This window comes from Camelus dromedarius, chromosome 2 (assembly GCF_036321535.1).
Source record: "Camelus dromedarius isolate mCamDro1 chromosome 2, mCamDro1.pat, whole genome shotgun sequence".
In the NCBI taxonomy this organism is placed as follows: domain Eukaryota; kingdom Metazoa; phylum Chordata; class Mammalia; order Artiodactyla; family Camelidae; genus Camelus; species Camelus dromedarius.
This window is the reverse complement of record NC_087437.1, coordinates 120502921-120515832: the sequence shown is the minus strand read 5'-3', so window position 1 is coordinate 120515832 and position 12912 is coordinate 120502921. Positions and strand designations below refer to the sequence as shown.

General features: G+C 50.3%; 1 protein-coding gene across 1 annotated transcript in view; it reads right to left on the bottom strand.

The window, feature by feature from the left end:
* Positions 1–6858: 6858 nt before the first annotated feature.
* RRP1B (ribosomal RNA processing 1B) overlaps positions 6859–12912 on the bottom strand; it is a 37725-nt gene continuing 31671 nt past the window's right edge. Inside the window, exon 17 of the transcript XR_010376876.1 lies at positions 6859–12882. The gene's annotated coding sequence lies outside the window, so the exon portion shown is untranslated. The remainder of the gene's footprint in view (positions 12883–12912) is intronic.

Sequence of the window (12912 nt, the reverse complement as noted above, 5' to 3'; positions counted from 1 at the left end):
AGAACTGTTCTGCCCTTTAGAAATCAAAGCACAATGATACTAGTTTTTTGAGACAGAAGGTTGGACACACATGACATGTTATTGACAGTTTACATAATACAGAGCTCAGCGGCATCCTGGTGGGTCTTGTGACCCCTTACGAGATGGAGAAGGAATGTTACCTCTTAAGGAGTTTCTTGTTGGTGCTGGGAGAATGTTGCCCTTCATGGTTGAGCAGATGTTCCCACCAGTGGGGGAGGTTTGGCTGATGCACAATGCAGACGCGCAGTGTGTACCTGAGCAGGACCCTGTAGGGCCTTCCTGGAGCAGAACCCACTCCCCCATCCTCTGCTGTAGGGCCGCTCTGAAGTATCCAGATAAAGTATCTCATGTATATTTCCTGAGTTTTTCAGATGCTAAAGCCGCCGTCAAATGCGAGAAGTTAACTACTTGATGACCATGAGCATGCGGCCCCCAGACCTCCTGGTGCCTAAGGCCTGATAATGTTAATCACCCTGCAGCATCAGCCTATCAGAGGTTGTGCATGAGCTGATACCACACCCTGGGGTGCACCCCCTCACGTGGCCTTTAAAAATGCTTCAGTGAGACCCTTGGCGTTCAGGGGGCTTTTGGGGTGGGGGGCACAAGCCACCATTCTCCTTGCTTGGCCCCGCAATAAACCTTTTTCTGCTCCAAACTGTAACCTTTCAGTTTGTTGGGCCTCACTGTGCATCGGACACAGGAACACAAGTTCCGTAACAAATCCACATGTGGGGAGAGAGGAGGCCAAAGGGCAGAGAAGAACTTGTGTTTACGTTCTTGTCTTGGGGGAGGGCATGCTCAGGGGTAGAGCGCGTGCTTAGCATGCACAAGGTCCTGGGTTCAATCCCCAGTACTGCTATTAAAAAAATAAAATAAGTAAATAAACCTAACTACCTCCCCCCCAAAAAAATAATAAAGTAAAAACAATATTTTTAATAAAGTAAGAGAAGAATCATGAAAAGTGAGGCTGGGGAGCCCCTGCAGGAATTAGGACAGGAGCACAGCTCTGCCTGGGGAGGCTCCCCAGGCATAACAGGGAAAGAAAGACGTGAGACACACAGACACACATGTATGTTATATAAGCACATATACACGCATGCAAGGGGATATTAGTCGTAAAAAAGAATTAAAAAATCAAATTTTCTTGTCTTGCCATGAAATATGAATTTTATTTGATGAGTATCTCCCCGAATGGCAAAACTGGGAAAGTTTTAAGCTAAGGGTCCCTGCGTATTCATGAAGGGGCCCAGGCAGCAGACAGAGTGAAGTCATGCGCGTCAGCACCATCATTCTCCTCGGAACGGTGAGTGGGGCCTTGGTTCCCACAGACTCAAGGACATTTGTCAGATGTTACGTACATCCCTGGAGGAGCTAGGACCCAGTTTTGCCACTGAACTACTGTTTCTTGACTGCTTCTCCTTTGTTCCCGCACCCCCCCCCCTCCCCCTAAGATCATGAATTACTGAGACCTGTTCCAGGAAGAGTAATGTGACCAGGCTCAGGTCACAAATGACTTAGGCCAAAAATGGCTTCTCTTGTGTCAGGAAAGCCATGCCTGGTTCTCCTTCTCTGGGGACCCTGACCCCATCTGCTTACATTAGTGTCCTGAGGAGAAAAAACCCAGAGAGCTCACTCTCTCTGTGTGTGCAAGCACTGAGGACAGGCCACGTGACGACACAGTGAGCAGGTGGCTGTCTGCAAGGCAGGAAGAGGGCCCTCACCAGGAACCGAGCCAGTGGCACCTTGAGTCCCACTTCCAGCCTCCAGAACTGGGAGAAGATGTATCTGTGACACTGCCCAGCATGTGGTCTTCTGTGACAACAGCCCCAGCAGACTGAGAACATCCCTTTGCCTTATGGGCTATGCATGCCTTCAAAGCCCTGTCATGATTTTCAGACCACACCACCTATTGAACTATAACACATTCCACAAGGCCACTTCCTGCCCTGCTGGTGGCTGGTCTTGTTTGGCTGAGACGTTTAGCTAAGTGTTTAAAAATTCAGCTTGTATTATTATTCAGATATGGTGAGGTCAACAAACAGATCAGGAGATGCCTGCCAGTAAAGACAGCTTGTCACTCACAGTTCCTAAGAGGTGGGGGCATGCTGTAAGCAGACAGGATGGGCGTCCCGACAAAGAGAACCAGGCGAGCTCTTCCTGACACAAGAGAAGCCGTTTTTAGCCTAAGCCGTTTGTGATCTGAGCCTGGTCACGGTGCTCGTTCTGGAACAGGTCTCAGTAATTCATGATCTTAAGGGGACAAAAGAATGCAGAAACAAGGACTGTTGTCAGGCAAGAGAAGGAACAACAGCAAAGATGACACATCAGTTGTAAAGAGTCCCAAATCTGTTTCAGTGGGTCCAGGTTAGCCTGAAGCTCAACCACCAGATCAGCTGGAACCCAAGGGATGAAGATGTTGACCTTTCCTGACCCTTGACTTCAATCCACTAAAGCTTGGACTCTGTCAACTGCCCTACATGAATATGCATGTGCCCTTAGCTTAAACTTCCCCAGTTTTGCTGTTGGGGAGACCCCGCTTTGGGAAAGATCCCCAGTGTTCTTACTTGGTGCAAGTAATACATCCTTCCTCCTCCCACTCTTTGGCTTCGCTGTGTCTTTTGGCTCGACACCCATCAAGAGGCGAACAGCGTTTCAGGTGACAGTGCCACGCCAGCAGGGCCACGCCGGGAATCACTGGGTTGGGTCAGGAGGCAGAAGGAGCGAGGGGAAGGCCTGGGCACTGTCGATGAAAATAATCAATAAACAATCAATAATAAGAATAGAAAAGAGTTTTATTTGAGCCAAACTGAGGACCAGCCTGGAAGCCCGCTTCCCAGCCTCCTCCGAGAAACCGCTCCGGAGAAGCAGGGCTCCCAGCAGAGTTTTGCGTCTTGTCAGAACAAAGAGCATTCAGCAAGTCAGGATTGCATTTTCTCAAGGTTTCGAAATAAAAACAGACCAGCACAGACACAGCGAGTCAGCGTGGCCTCAGCACTTGGGAGGGGCCTGATCATCAAAGGAGGACCAGCACCGGCGCCCCAGGAAGACGGGCGGTTGGTCTTTTTTGTTTTTCAAGATGGACCTTCTTTACTCCTGGTCAATGTGCCCTTTTCCATAATAATTAAAGCAGATGCACGATGCATGTTCGATGGGCCACACACAGGCTGTTTTAGTCAGCATCAAATTCAAGTGAACTCACGTGTTATATATATCTCAATATGTGAACACGTCTTTTACCAGCAGGAATCTTTACCGCTGCATCAACGAGAAAGGCAGGGCAGGTGCCAGGCCGCATGCCGACTGGCTAGAACGGTCCGCAGGCTCCGGGGTGCAGGGCTGTCTCCAGCTGTGTGGTCCCTGCCCCTGGGGCAGTTATGGCTGAGGGACGGTGCCTCCCAGAGTGTAAGCTGGGCAGAGGAGTGGTTTGGAGCGGGGGCTCGGGGGTTTGATGAGTTTGCCTGTGAAAGTCAGGTTTTCCATCTCAAGGCCGGGACTGGCGCTGGGAGGGGCGGGAACCAGAGGAGGGAAGTAATCCCAGTATCATGTCCAAGTGATGTTAGGGGCATTCAGCAGACAGACTCAGCGCCTAGCATGATGGAGCATTCAGTGAGAGTTCCCTCTTCAGTGCTTAGCCAAGATTCCCCTGGCCCTGCTGAACAGAAGCTGGTGGAAAATTCTGCATTCTCTCATGACTAAGGGACTCCAGGTGCCATTTTTATGGAATGAAGACTCTAGTTTGAAATCCGTCCATGTTTAAGAAATTGCTCCGTCCTTTTGGGAGCAGACTTCTGGTCATTTCCCAGTTAGAATGTCTTTCTTAACAGGCAACAGTGGAACCTCAAGGCTGAGTTACAAGTTTAAACAAAAATTAGAATAGATAAAAAAATAAGAAATTAAAAAAATTTTAAATTAGAAGTTATTATTATTATTTTGCTTAATCTTGGGACTAGACAAGATTTTTTGAACCTTTAAAAACACTTTGAAGGGGAAAGTGTAGCTCAGTGGTAGAGCACATGCTTAGCATGCACGAGGTCATGGGTTCAGTCCCCAGTCCCTCCATTAAATAAATAATAATAATAAATAAACCTAACTACCTCCGCGCCCCACCCACCCACACTTTGGGCCAGTGTCTTTTCAAAATTCTAGAAAATCCCCTGGATTCTTTCCTGGGCTGTCCGGTGTAGTTTGACTTTTTAATCCTCAAGCACGCTTGTCTGGTGTGAAGCTCAGCTTGCTGTCTTCGGGTCACTAGCGGGCCCCTGTGACAGCCTCCCAGGCTCCCCGGGGTCCCCAGGCTGCACCCTGAGCAGCTCCAGGCTCCACCCCAGCAGCTCCAGGCTCCACCCCAGCAGCTCCAGGCTCCACCCCGAGCAGCTCCAGGCTCCACCCCGAGAAGCTCTAGGCTCCACCCCTAGCAGCCCCAGGCCACCTGGACAGTTTTCTCGCGAGATCGGGGGAGCGTGTGTTGAGTTGAAGGGGAGCCCGCGAGGGGCTTTCGCTGCTCAGAGTCCCCGCCTGCAGAGGTATCGTCACGCCTTGCGCTCTGTCCTGGCCAGCCTTCCCTGAAGCGTTTCCTCTCCCCCCGCCCCCCTCCCACAGTGACACTCTAACAAGAAAAGATTCAGAATCTGGGCCAACAGCCAAGAATTTTAGACCCTCAAGGGGCCTGCTGGGGTAAATTGTTCACCAAGAAAGACAAGAGAGAAAGCGAGGAAATCCTCCCTTTCGCTGTGAGTTCGCCTTCCCCGGGCGCTGGGTCTTCCTCCCGTCTCCCTGGAGGCAGCCTCGCTGCCTTGGCGGGCTTGGGTTAGCTTTGCCGCAGGGGTTCCTTTCCTTTCTACGTACCGCACGCCACGGCGATTCTCAAACGTCACTCACGGCTGCTCTGGTTGTAAGAGGACTCGTGTTGCAGAAAGCGCGGCAAGACTAGAAACACTGCGGAGAAACAAGCTCCTCAGCCCCTGCGCCTGAGGGGGCGCAGCCTGCTGGTCTCCTTTCTAAGCGCACCTGCTTTCACAGGGTGCACGGCAGGTGTGTGACGCATGGTGAGTGCTCAAGAAGCGTACTGACGTCAGATTTTTTAAACACTGGGATGGTAATGTATTATGTATATACATTATAATATATATATATATTTAACTTTGGGGTGTCCTTGATTTTTTATTTATTTTATTTTTATTTTTAATGGAGGTACTGGGGATTGAACTCACTTCCTCGTGCATGTTAAGCACACACTCTACCGCCGAGCTCTACCCTCCCCCCTGTAGTATATTTTTATACTTTCAACATGTCCTCCACTATTTCTCCACGGTCTTTTTAAAACTTTTATTTTTTCTTTGCTTTCTAATTTATTTTTTATATTATTTTTTTTCTCCGCGGTCTTCAACGGCTTCATTATCTCCATCATGTGGAGCTACAAGAATTCCTTTAATCCTCTGTTACTTGATAGCCAGGCTGTCTCCAGCTCTTCAGTGTTACAACTATTTCATCGGACTTACTTGCAAGTAAATCTTTCTGTGCATTTCTAGTTACTTTCTTAGTATGGATTCCTTGAAGCGGAATCTTCAGATCCTTAAATCCATATTGCCAAACTGTATTCTAAGAAAGTGTGTAATTGACACTCCTGTGAGCAGCTGAAGAAAATTTTAACACAGACATATCAGGTATCTGTATTTTTTTGTTTTTGTTTTAATTGGTGTGTAGTCAGTTTACAATGTTGTGTCAATCTCTGGTGCACAGCGCAATGTTTCAGTCATGCACATACATGCATACACTCTTTTTCATATTCTTTTTCATTATAGGTGATTACAAGATAGTGACTGTAGTTCCCAGGCATCTGTATTCTTAAAGAATTCTTGAAAATTGGGAAATAAAAAACACAGGAGACATTTTTAGAGAAGAACTTGTGTAACGTCTCCCTATAGTTTTATAGAAATTATATATGCAAATAAAAGGGACTGATCTAATTGTAGGAGCTGGATTTTTAGAGTGTTAACCAAGAATTCCAAGAATGGAGACGTGGTTGAAATAAAGAGGCATTTTTGTTTTTGGAGTTTGTTAGGACTGTAGCCCTGCAGACACATTTAAGAAGCACTTGAATTGTGTTCTGCCAGACTACAGAAAGGGGGAGGCTGATAGAGGCAAAAAAGACACAAAGTTATGAAATTGTTTGCCAAGAATTAGGACTGGAGCTGAAAGAAGTTAAGGGTGCTTGTTAAGCAAGGATTGGCTAGGGTTGGAAATGATTACATAGTTGAGAAGCCTGTGTCCAGGGGGTACTTTGAAACTACAAGCTTGCAGCTGGCAGCTGGCAGGGGCCAACATACTGTTTAGGGAAAGGTTTGTGTATCCTTGATTTTGATACAGTTCAGAAAATTCAAGTTCTTGATGCAGGAATATTTTGAAACCACATCCACAATGGCCACCCATCTCCATTTTGGATGCCTGAACCACAGTTACTCCGTTTAGAGTTTTAAGTGATCTTAAATATGTCATCAGGAGGTATAGGGTCTTCTGTTGGCCTCTGCTATCACGCCAAACAGGCCAGCCCTCCTCAGCCCAGGGCTGACCCAGACCTGATAGCACAGCGTCAGAGCCTGTGAGAGTCCCTGGCTCGCCCACCTGTGGTCCTTACTAAGGACTGTGCAAGCCCGAGGTGAACCCTCAGCTCACCTCTGCCTAATCTGGAAAACGGGGCGATAACAGCATCGCTGGCTCAGATTTCCTGTGGGAATCACATCAGATGATACACACAACACATGCTTATGGGTTCTGTCCGTCATGGGTTTTGTCCAGCAAAAATCCCACTGCGGAAGGATGAAATTACTCAAGACTGTATCAGGTCAAGAGAGTGAGAGGGAGCCGGAGACCAGCCCCTCCAGAGCTCCTGTATTTATTGAGAAGAGTCAGACAAAGAGCCAAAGTGAAATGCGCCGTAGGAATGAGTAAAGGGGATGGTGCACGTGCAGGGACGCAGGCCAGCGGTTTCAGTTAGTGAGAAACAGAAACATTGTGATCTTAATTTATACTCGAGAGAAGGTTACAATATTGACCGTACAAACCGTTATTTTAAGCCTCAAACAATCATGAGCGAGGTTACAGTGTTCCCAACAATTGATAATGAAAACCCAGACCACCGCAGAGTCGCCGCACAACGATCAGAAGTCGTCTGAGCGCGCGAAGCAGCCCCGCTGTCCCCAGCCGAGGGCTCGGGCACTGTCTTCTGCGAGCAGGAGAGGCCCACGCTGTCCGCCTGCGCCTGATGAGCGAAGCGTGGCCTGCCGGTCAGGGCGGGGGACGAGCTGTGGCTTTCCATGAGCGCAAGCAGCCCTGAGCCTAAGACCTCGAGCTCAGCAAAGCGAGCAGAGCATGTCTCTGCTTTTTACGGCGAGGAGACAGTTTGTAGCAGGTCCCGCTGGCAAAGCGGCTCCGAGGCAGCTGAGCGAAGTTCTGCAGATGAGGAGGGGACTGGTATCGAGAGTTCAGCCTTTGTGCTGTGGGACACTTTGCTTTGAAGCAGCAGCACAGTGACAAGCACAGAAAGCGTGGGCTTTGGTTATACATGTCTTATGTGCCTACATAAAGGAGAGAATACGATTTGGTAAAGCGATCATTACAATATCGAAATCTGTTAACCCGAGCGTGTGCTCCCACACGTGCTGGTGATTAATAAAACCAGCTTCCCACCAGGCTAACTCCTTCAGGGCAGGGACCAGTGCTGGCTGGGGTGGAAGCTTCCAGAAGCAGTAACTGCAGGAACAGTGAAAATCATGCTTGACAAATGGCTGGAGGCTGAGTGTGGACTAACTTGAGAGTTAAAAACCCTTGGGGAGGGGACACATTGAGGCAGGAGGGTGTTGCCTCCAGGAGCACTTCCAGGGCCCAGCTGTAAAGATGGAGAGAAACGCCAGCCCTCCAGCTTGCTGTCCCAGGTGACCAGAGAAAGATGACCCAGAAGTGCTTCTGAGCACACACCCAGGGAACTTCTCTTTACATTTCTCACAAGGCAGGTCTGCTGGCAACAAATGCCCCAGGTTTTGTTTGTCAGAGAGTCTTTCTCCCTCCTCCACTTTTGAAGGAAGGTGTCACTGGGTACGGAGTGCACGCTGGTTCTTGTCCTTTGAACACGCCAACTATCTCACTGCACCTCCTCCTGCCCGCGTGGTTTCTGGGGACACGTCAGAGGTAATCCTCACCCTTGTGCCTCCACAGGCCAGCTGGTTTTTTCCTTCAACCTCTTTTAAGTTTCCCTCTGTCTTTGGTTTCCTGCAGTTTGCATATGACATGCCTGGGTGCAGTCTTTTCGGCATTTATCCCACTTGGTGTTCTCTTAGCTTCCTGGGTCTGTGCTTTGGTGTCTGCCACTGATTTTAGACAATCATCAGCCATTGTTCCCTCAAATGTTTCTTCTGTTCCTTTCTCTCCTTTGTCTCCTTCTGGGGTTCCAGCTGCGCGTGGGCTACGCCTTTTGTAATTGTCCCATAGTTCCTGGATCTTCTGTTCAATGTCTTTCTCTGCTTTTGAGCTGGTTTCTACTGATGGGTCTTCAAGCTCCTCAAGTCTTTCCTTGGTCATGTCAGTCTGCTGATACCCCCAGGTGCAGCCTTGATGTGGCCCTGCGTGGCAGCCTTCTCTCATTTGGAGCTCTAGGTAACAGAGTTCAGCCTCCTATCTGTCTGTGAGTCGCTGTGTTGTGTTCCACCATCAGAGAATGCAAAGAATATACAAAACATACAAAAATATACAAAAGATGTCCAAAATATACAAAGAATTCTTAAAACCTGATAATAAGAAAACAAACACCCCAATTAAAAATGGGCAAAAGACCTGAACAGACCCCTCACCAAAGAAAATACGCACGTAACAAGCATGTAAAGCTTTGCCAGCGTTATATGTCACCGGGGAAGCGCAAACTAACGCAGCTATGGGGGATCATTTATCAGGATGGCTCAAGTTCAGAGCCCTGACAACACCAGATGCTGACGAGGGCGTGGAGCCACAGGGACTCCCATTCACTGCTGGTGGGAACACAACATGGCACCTCCACTTTGGAACAGTCTGGCTGCTTTTAAAATAAAGCTACACGTAGTTTTGCCATAGAGTTACATTCCTTGATATTTACCTAGTTGAAAACTTACGTCCACACAAAAACCTGCACATGGACATTTATAGCAGCTTTATTCACAACTGCCAAGGGTGAAAGCAACCAAGATGCCCCTCAGTAGTTGAATGGATGAGCAAACCGAGTGGAATGTTATTCTGAAGTTAAACAAATGAGCTATCAAAGCACAAATGACCTGGAGGAAACAGTGTGTATTGCTGAGTGGGAGAAGCCAGTCCGAAAAGGCTACAGGTGATTCTGACTGTGTGACACTTTGGAAAGGGTCAAACTACAGAGGTTGTAAGAGAAAATCGGTGGTTGCCGGGGGTAAGGGGGAGAGAGGGGTGAACAGGCGGAGCACACAGCATTTTTAGGGCAGTGAAACTGCTCTGTGTGAGACGTTAATGGTAGACACGTGTCATTACACATTTGTCAAAATCCATCGGATGTACACCACCAAGAGCGAACGCTGTGCAAACTGCAGGCTTTAGTTACTCATAATGTTATAACGCCGTCTCACTGATTGTAACAAACGTACTACACTAATTCCAGGGGTTAACAACAGGGGACACCATGTGTGTGGGAGGGGTATATGGACATTTTCTTTACTACGTCCTTAAGTTTTCTATAAATGTAGAACTATTCTAAAAACTGAGATCTATGAATTAAAATAATACATGTTTATAAATAAAAATTGCGTGTAATTCTATGACCCATTGGTAGTATTTTGATGTAAACCTAGAATTTTTATGTTTCTTTTTAAGAGTAAAATAGATCTGTCACATTATTTTATAACCTACCATTTTCATTAACATACGGTGGTATGCGTCTTCCCATGTCAAGGATAATTCTGGGGGGAGGGGAGGTAATCAGGTCTATTCATTCGTTTGTTCCAAATGGACGTACCGGGGAGGCGGCCCGGGCCCCGCGCAGCGGCGCACGCGCTCGGCCGCTGAGCCGCGCCCCCCTCCCCCCCGCCCCGCGCTCACTTCACGCCGCTGGTTTTCGTGGCTGTTGGACTCGGACACGTGGACGTTCTTATTTTTCTTAAGCAAATCCTGGTCCCAGTTAATGGATGTTTAGGTTGTCACTACGTTTTCACTCGAGTCTCACTTAACCTGCGTGAATTCAACTCCAGGCGCTCAGAGAGGCGGGAGTGAAACCAGCGGCGCGGGGAGGAGCGGCCGCGGGGCGGGCCGGGGTCCCCGTGGGAGGGGCCGGCCGCGCACCCCATCCCCGTGCCGCCCCCCCGCGCCCGCTGGGCCCCTCTCCGGCCCCTGCTTGTCTGCGGGGCCCAGGTGCGCCGAGCCCGTCGCTCTCGGTGGAAGACCTGCTTTCTGAACGGCGTGGCCTCGAACCACAGGCCCGACGGCTCTGCGGGTCCTGCCGGCGCGGGGCCAGAGCCGCACGCCCTGTCCCGCCGTTGGCGGCGGAGCCTTCAGCGAGCTCCCGGGCCCGTTTTGGTTTGTCCCAAGTGTCGCCAGCGCGGTGACCAGCGCTGGGGGCGCAGCCGTGCACAGCCGTGCGCGCACCCCGCGGGCCCCCTGAGGGCAAGGCGCCAGCCCCGGGGTCTGGGGGCGCAGGGAGCGCGGTTCCGAGGTCCGGCTGCGGGCGCCGGACCGCACGCGCGCCAGCTCGCGCCGAGGACGCGCCAGCCAGCCGGGACCGGGACCGAGAGAGCCGCGCAGGAAAGGGCGTCCCCTGAAGTGAGCAGGTCGGGGCCGGTTTGCCGGGAGGCCGGACCCAGGCGGGGTGCGTGAACCGAGGGACGGATTAACGCGAAACGCCCAAAGCAAAGCGCACGGAGAAGTTTAGTTAGAACTTTAAACCAGCACAGCAGGAGGCAGCGGTCGCTCGGTGCTGGAGCACGGGCTTCGCATGCACGAGGTCTTGGAGTCCATCCCTAGTATGCCTCCATTGAAGATAATAATTATTATAAAATAAAAATAAATAAGCCTAGTTACCCCCTCAATAATTAAAAGCGGTAAAACAAAACAACAACAAAAAACAACCCACAGCAAGTGCCTAAATGACCCTCTGTGCAATGTAAGCCCCAGTGTGGGTGTGGTCAGAGTCCCAGGTGGTGGGGAGAGAGCATGGGGTTGAAACAATATTTGAAGAGATGGGGGCTGAGCAGTTTCCAAAAGACACCAGCTGAGGAAACACAGTGATCCTCAAGCAGGACAAATACTAAAAAAACGACTCTCCCCAGGTCTGCCCCAGAAACACTGCTGAAGTCCTCTCCTCCACACGCCATCCCTGCGGAGGTGTTCTCGGCGCCTTCCTGCGGGTGGGGAGCTCAGCTGGGCAGCCCCCCGCCGCGTGTTTTGAGTCTCTGGCTATGTTTGATGGCCCAAGACTTAGGGCCTCTGGTGGTTTCTGTTTGGAACAAGTCAGGCTTCCCACCCAGCAAAGTGCAGGATGGAGTCACACACAGAAGATCCGGGCACACGTTCAGGTGGGAGCATCCTGTTAACTGTGAGCCCACCCTAGGTCGTAAGTGTGTGTGACGTCTAAACACTGCTGTGGACTGGACTGTGCCCCCCCAAATCCATCTGCTGAGGTCCTGAACCCCCAGTGTATTGGAACAAGGAAGTAATTAAGGTTAAATGAGGTCATAAGGGTGGGGCCCTGTTCCGAAGGGATTAGGGGCCCCATAAGGGGAAGGCTGGAGGGCTCCCCCTCTCCCTCCACAGGTGAGGACACAGTGAGAAGACGGTCACCCATGAACCAGGGAGAGGGCGTCACCGAGAAGCCACATCCCAGACATCCAGACTCCAGAACTGTGAGAAATGAATGCCTGTGATTTAAATTGTCCAAGTGCGGTGTTCTGTTCTGGCCGCCCGAACTGACCAACAAACACAGATATTTTTGTGTGGCATTAATATAATTCTCTAGGAGTGCATACGCCACACAAATTGACAGAAGATTGCGCTTAGCTTTGTTCTGATCTTCACCTAGCTCTGCTCATCATTTCATAAAACCGGGTTTCCAATGGCAACCCCTGATGGGATCTGAGTGGTCCATTCAGTGCGTCTCCGCCTGCATCTCTGGCTTCTGTCATTGTTCATTGTGGTGCTCAGCACGTCAGCCCAAGCACAGTCCTCACCCAGCCATTCACATGTCGAAAGCAGTTGTTCTAGTTATAAACGTGTTTCTCCTTTATATTACAAAGCAGGGGAGCGTAGCAGGTTCATTTCAGGGAGGAGGTGTTCAGGTTTTGCTATAGAGGGACCTTGGGTCAGACAGGAGGAAGTATTTTGTTCAGGGATCACATCCTCCCCGCCAGACACAGGACCCTAAGAAGCTCGTCTCCTGACTGTGACCCCACCCCCGAAGCCGTCCCGTTCGCTTTGACACATTTCAGCACGTATCTGTTGAGGGAATGCGGACTGCCGGCTCTGTCACCGCTGGGGTTCAAAACCAGCCCCGCTGCTTCCTGCCTTACGCCACCTTTCTGTGCCTCGGCGCTCATTTGTGAAGATGGGGCTTTGAGGGCTGCTGTGACAGAGTACTGCAACCGAGCGGCTCAAACAACAGAGAGGTGTTCCCTCTCAACTCTGGGGGCTGGAAGTCGAGACCGAGGCGTGGGCAGGGTCGGTTCCTTCTTGGACTTGGAGGGAGACTCCGCTCCAGGCTCTCCGTAGTTTCTGGCGACGTGCTGGCCATCTCTGGGGTTCCTCAGACTCGAGAAGCATGGCCCCGATCTCCGCCTTCGTCTTCATGTGGTGTCCCCCTGTGCGCCTCTGTCTGAATCTTCCCTTCTCACAAGAACGCAGTCTAATTAGGAT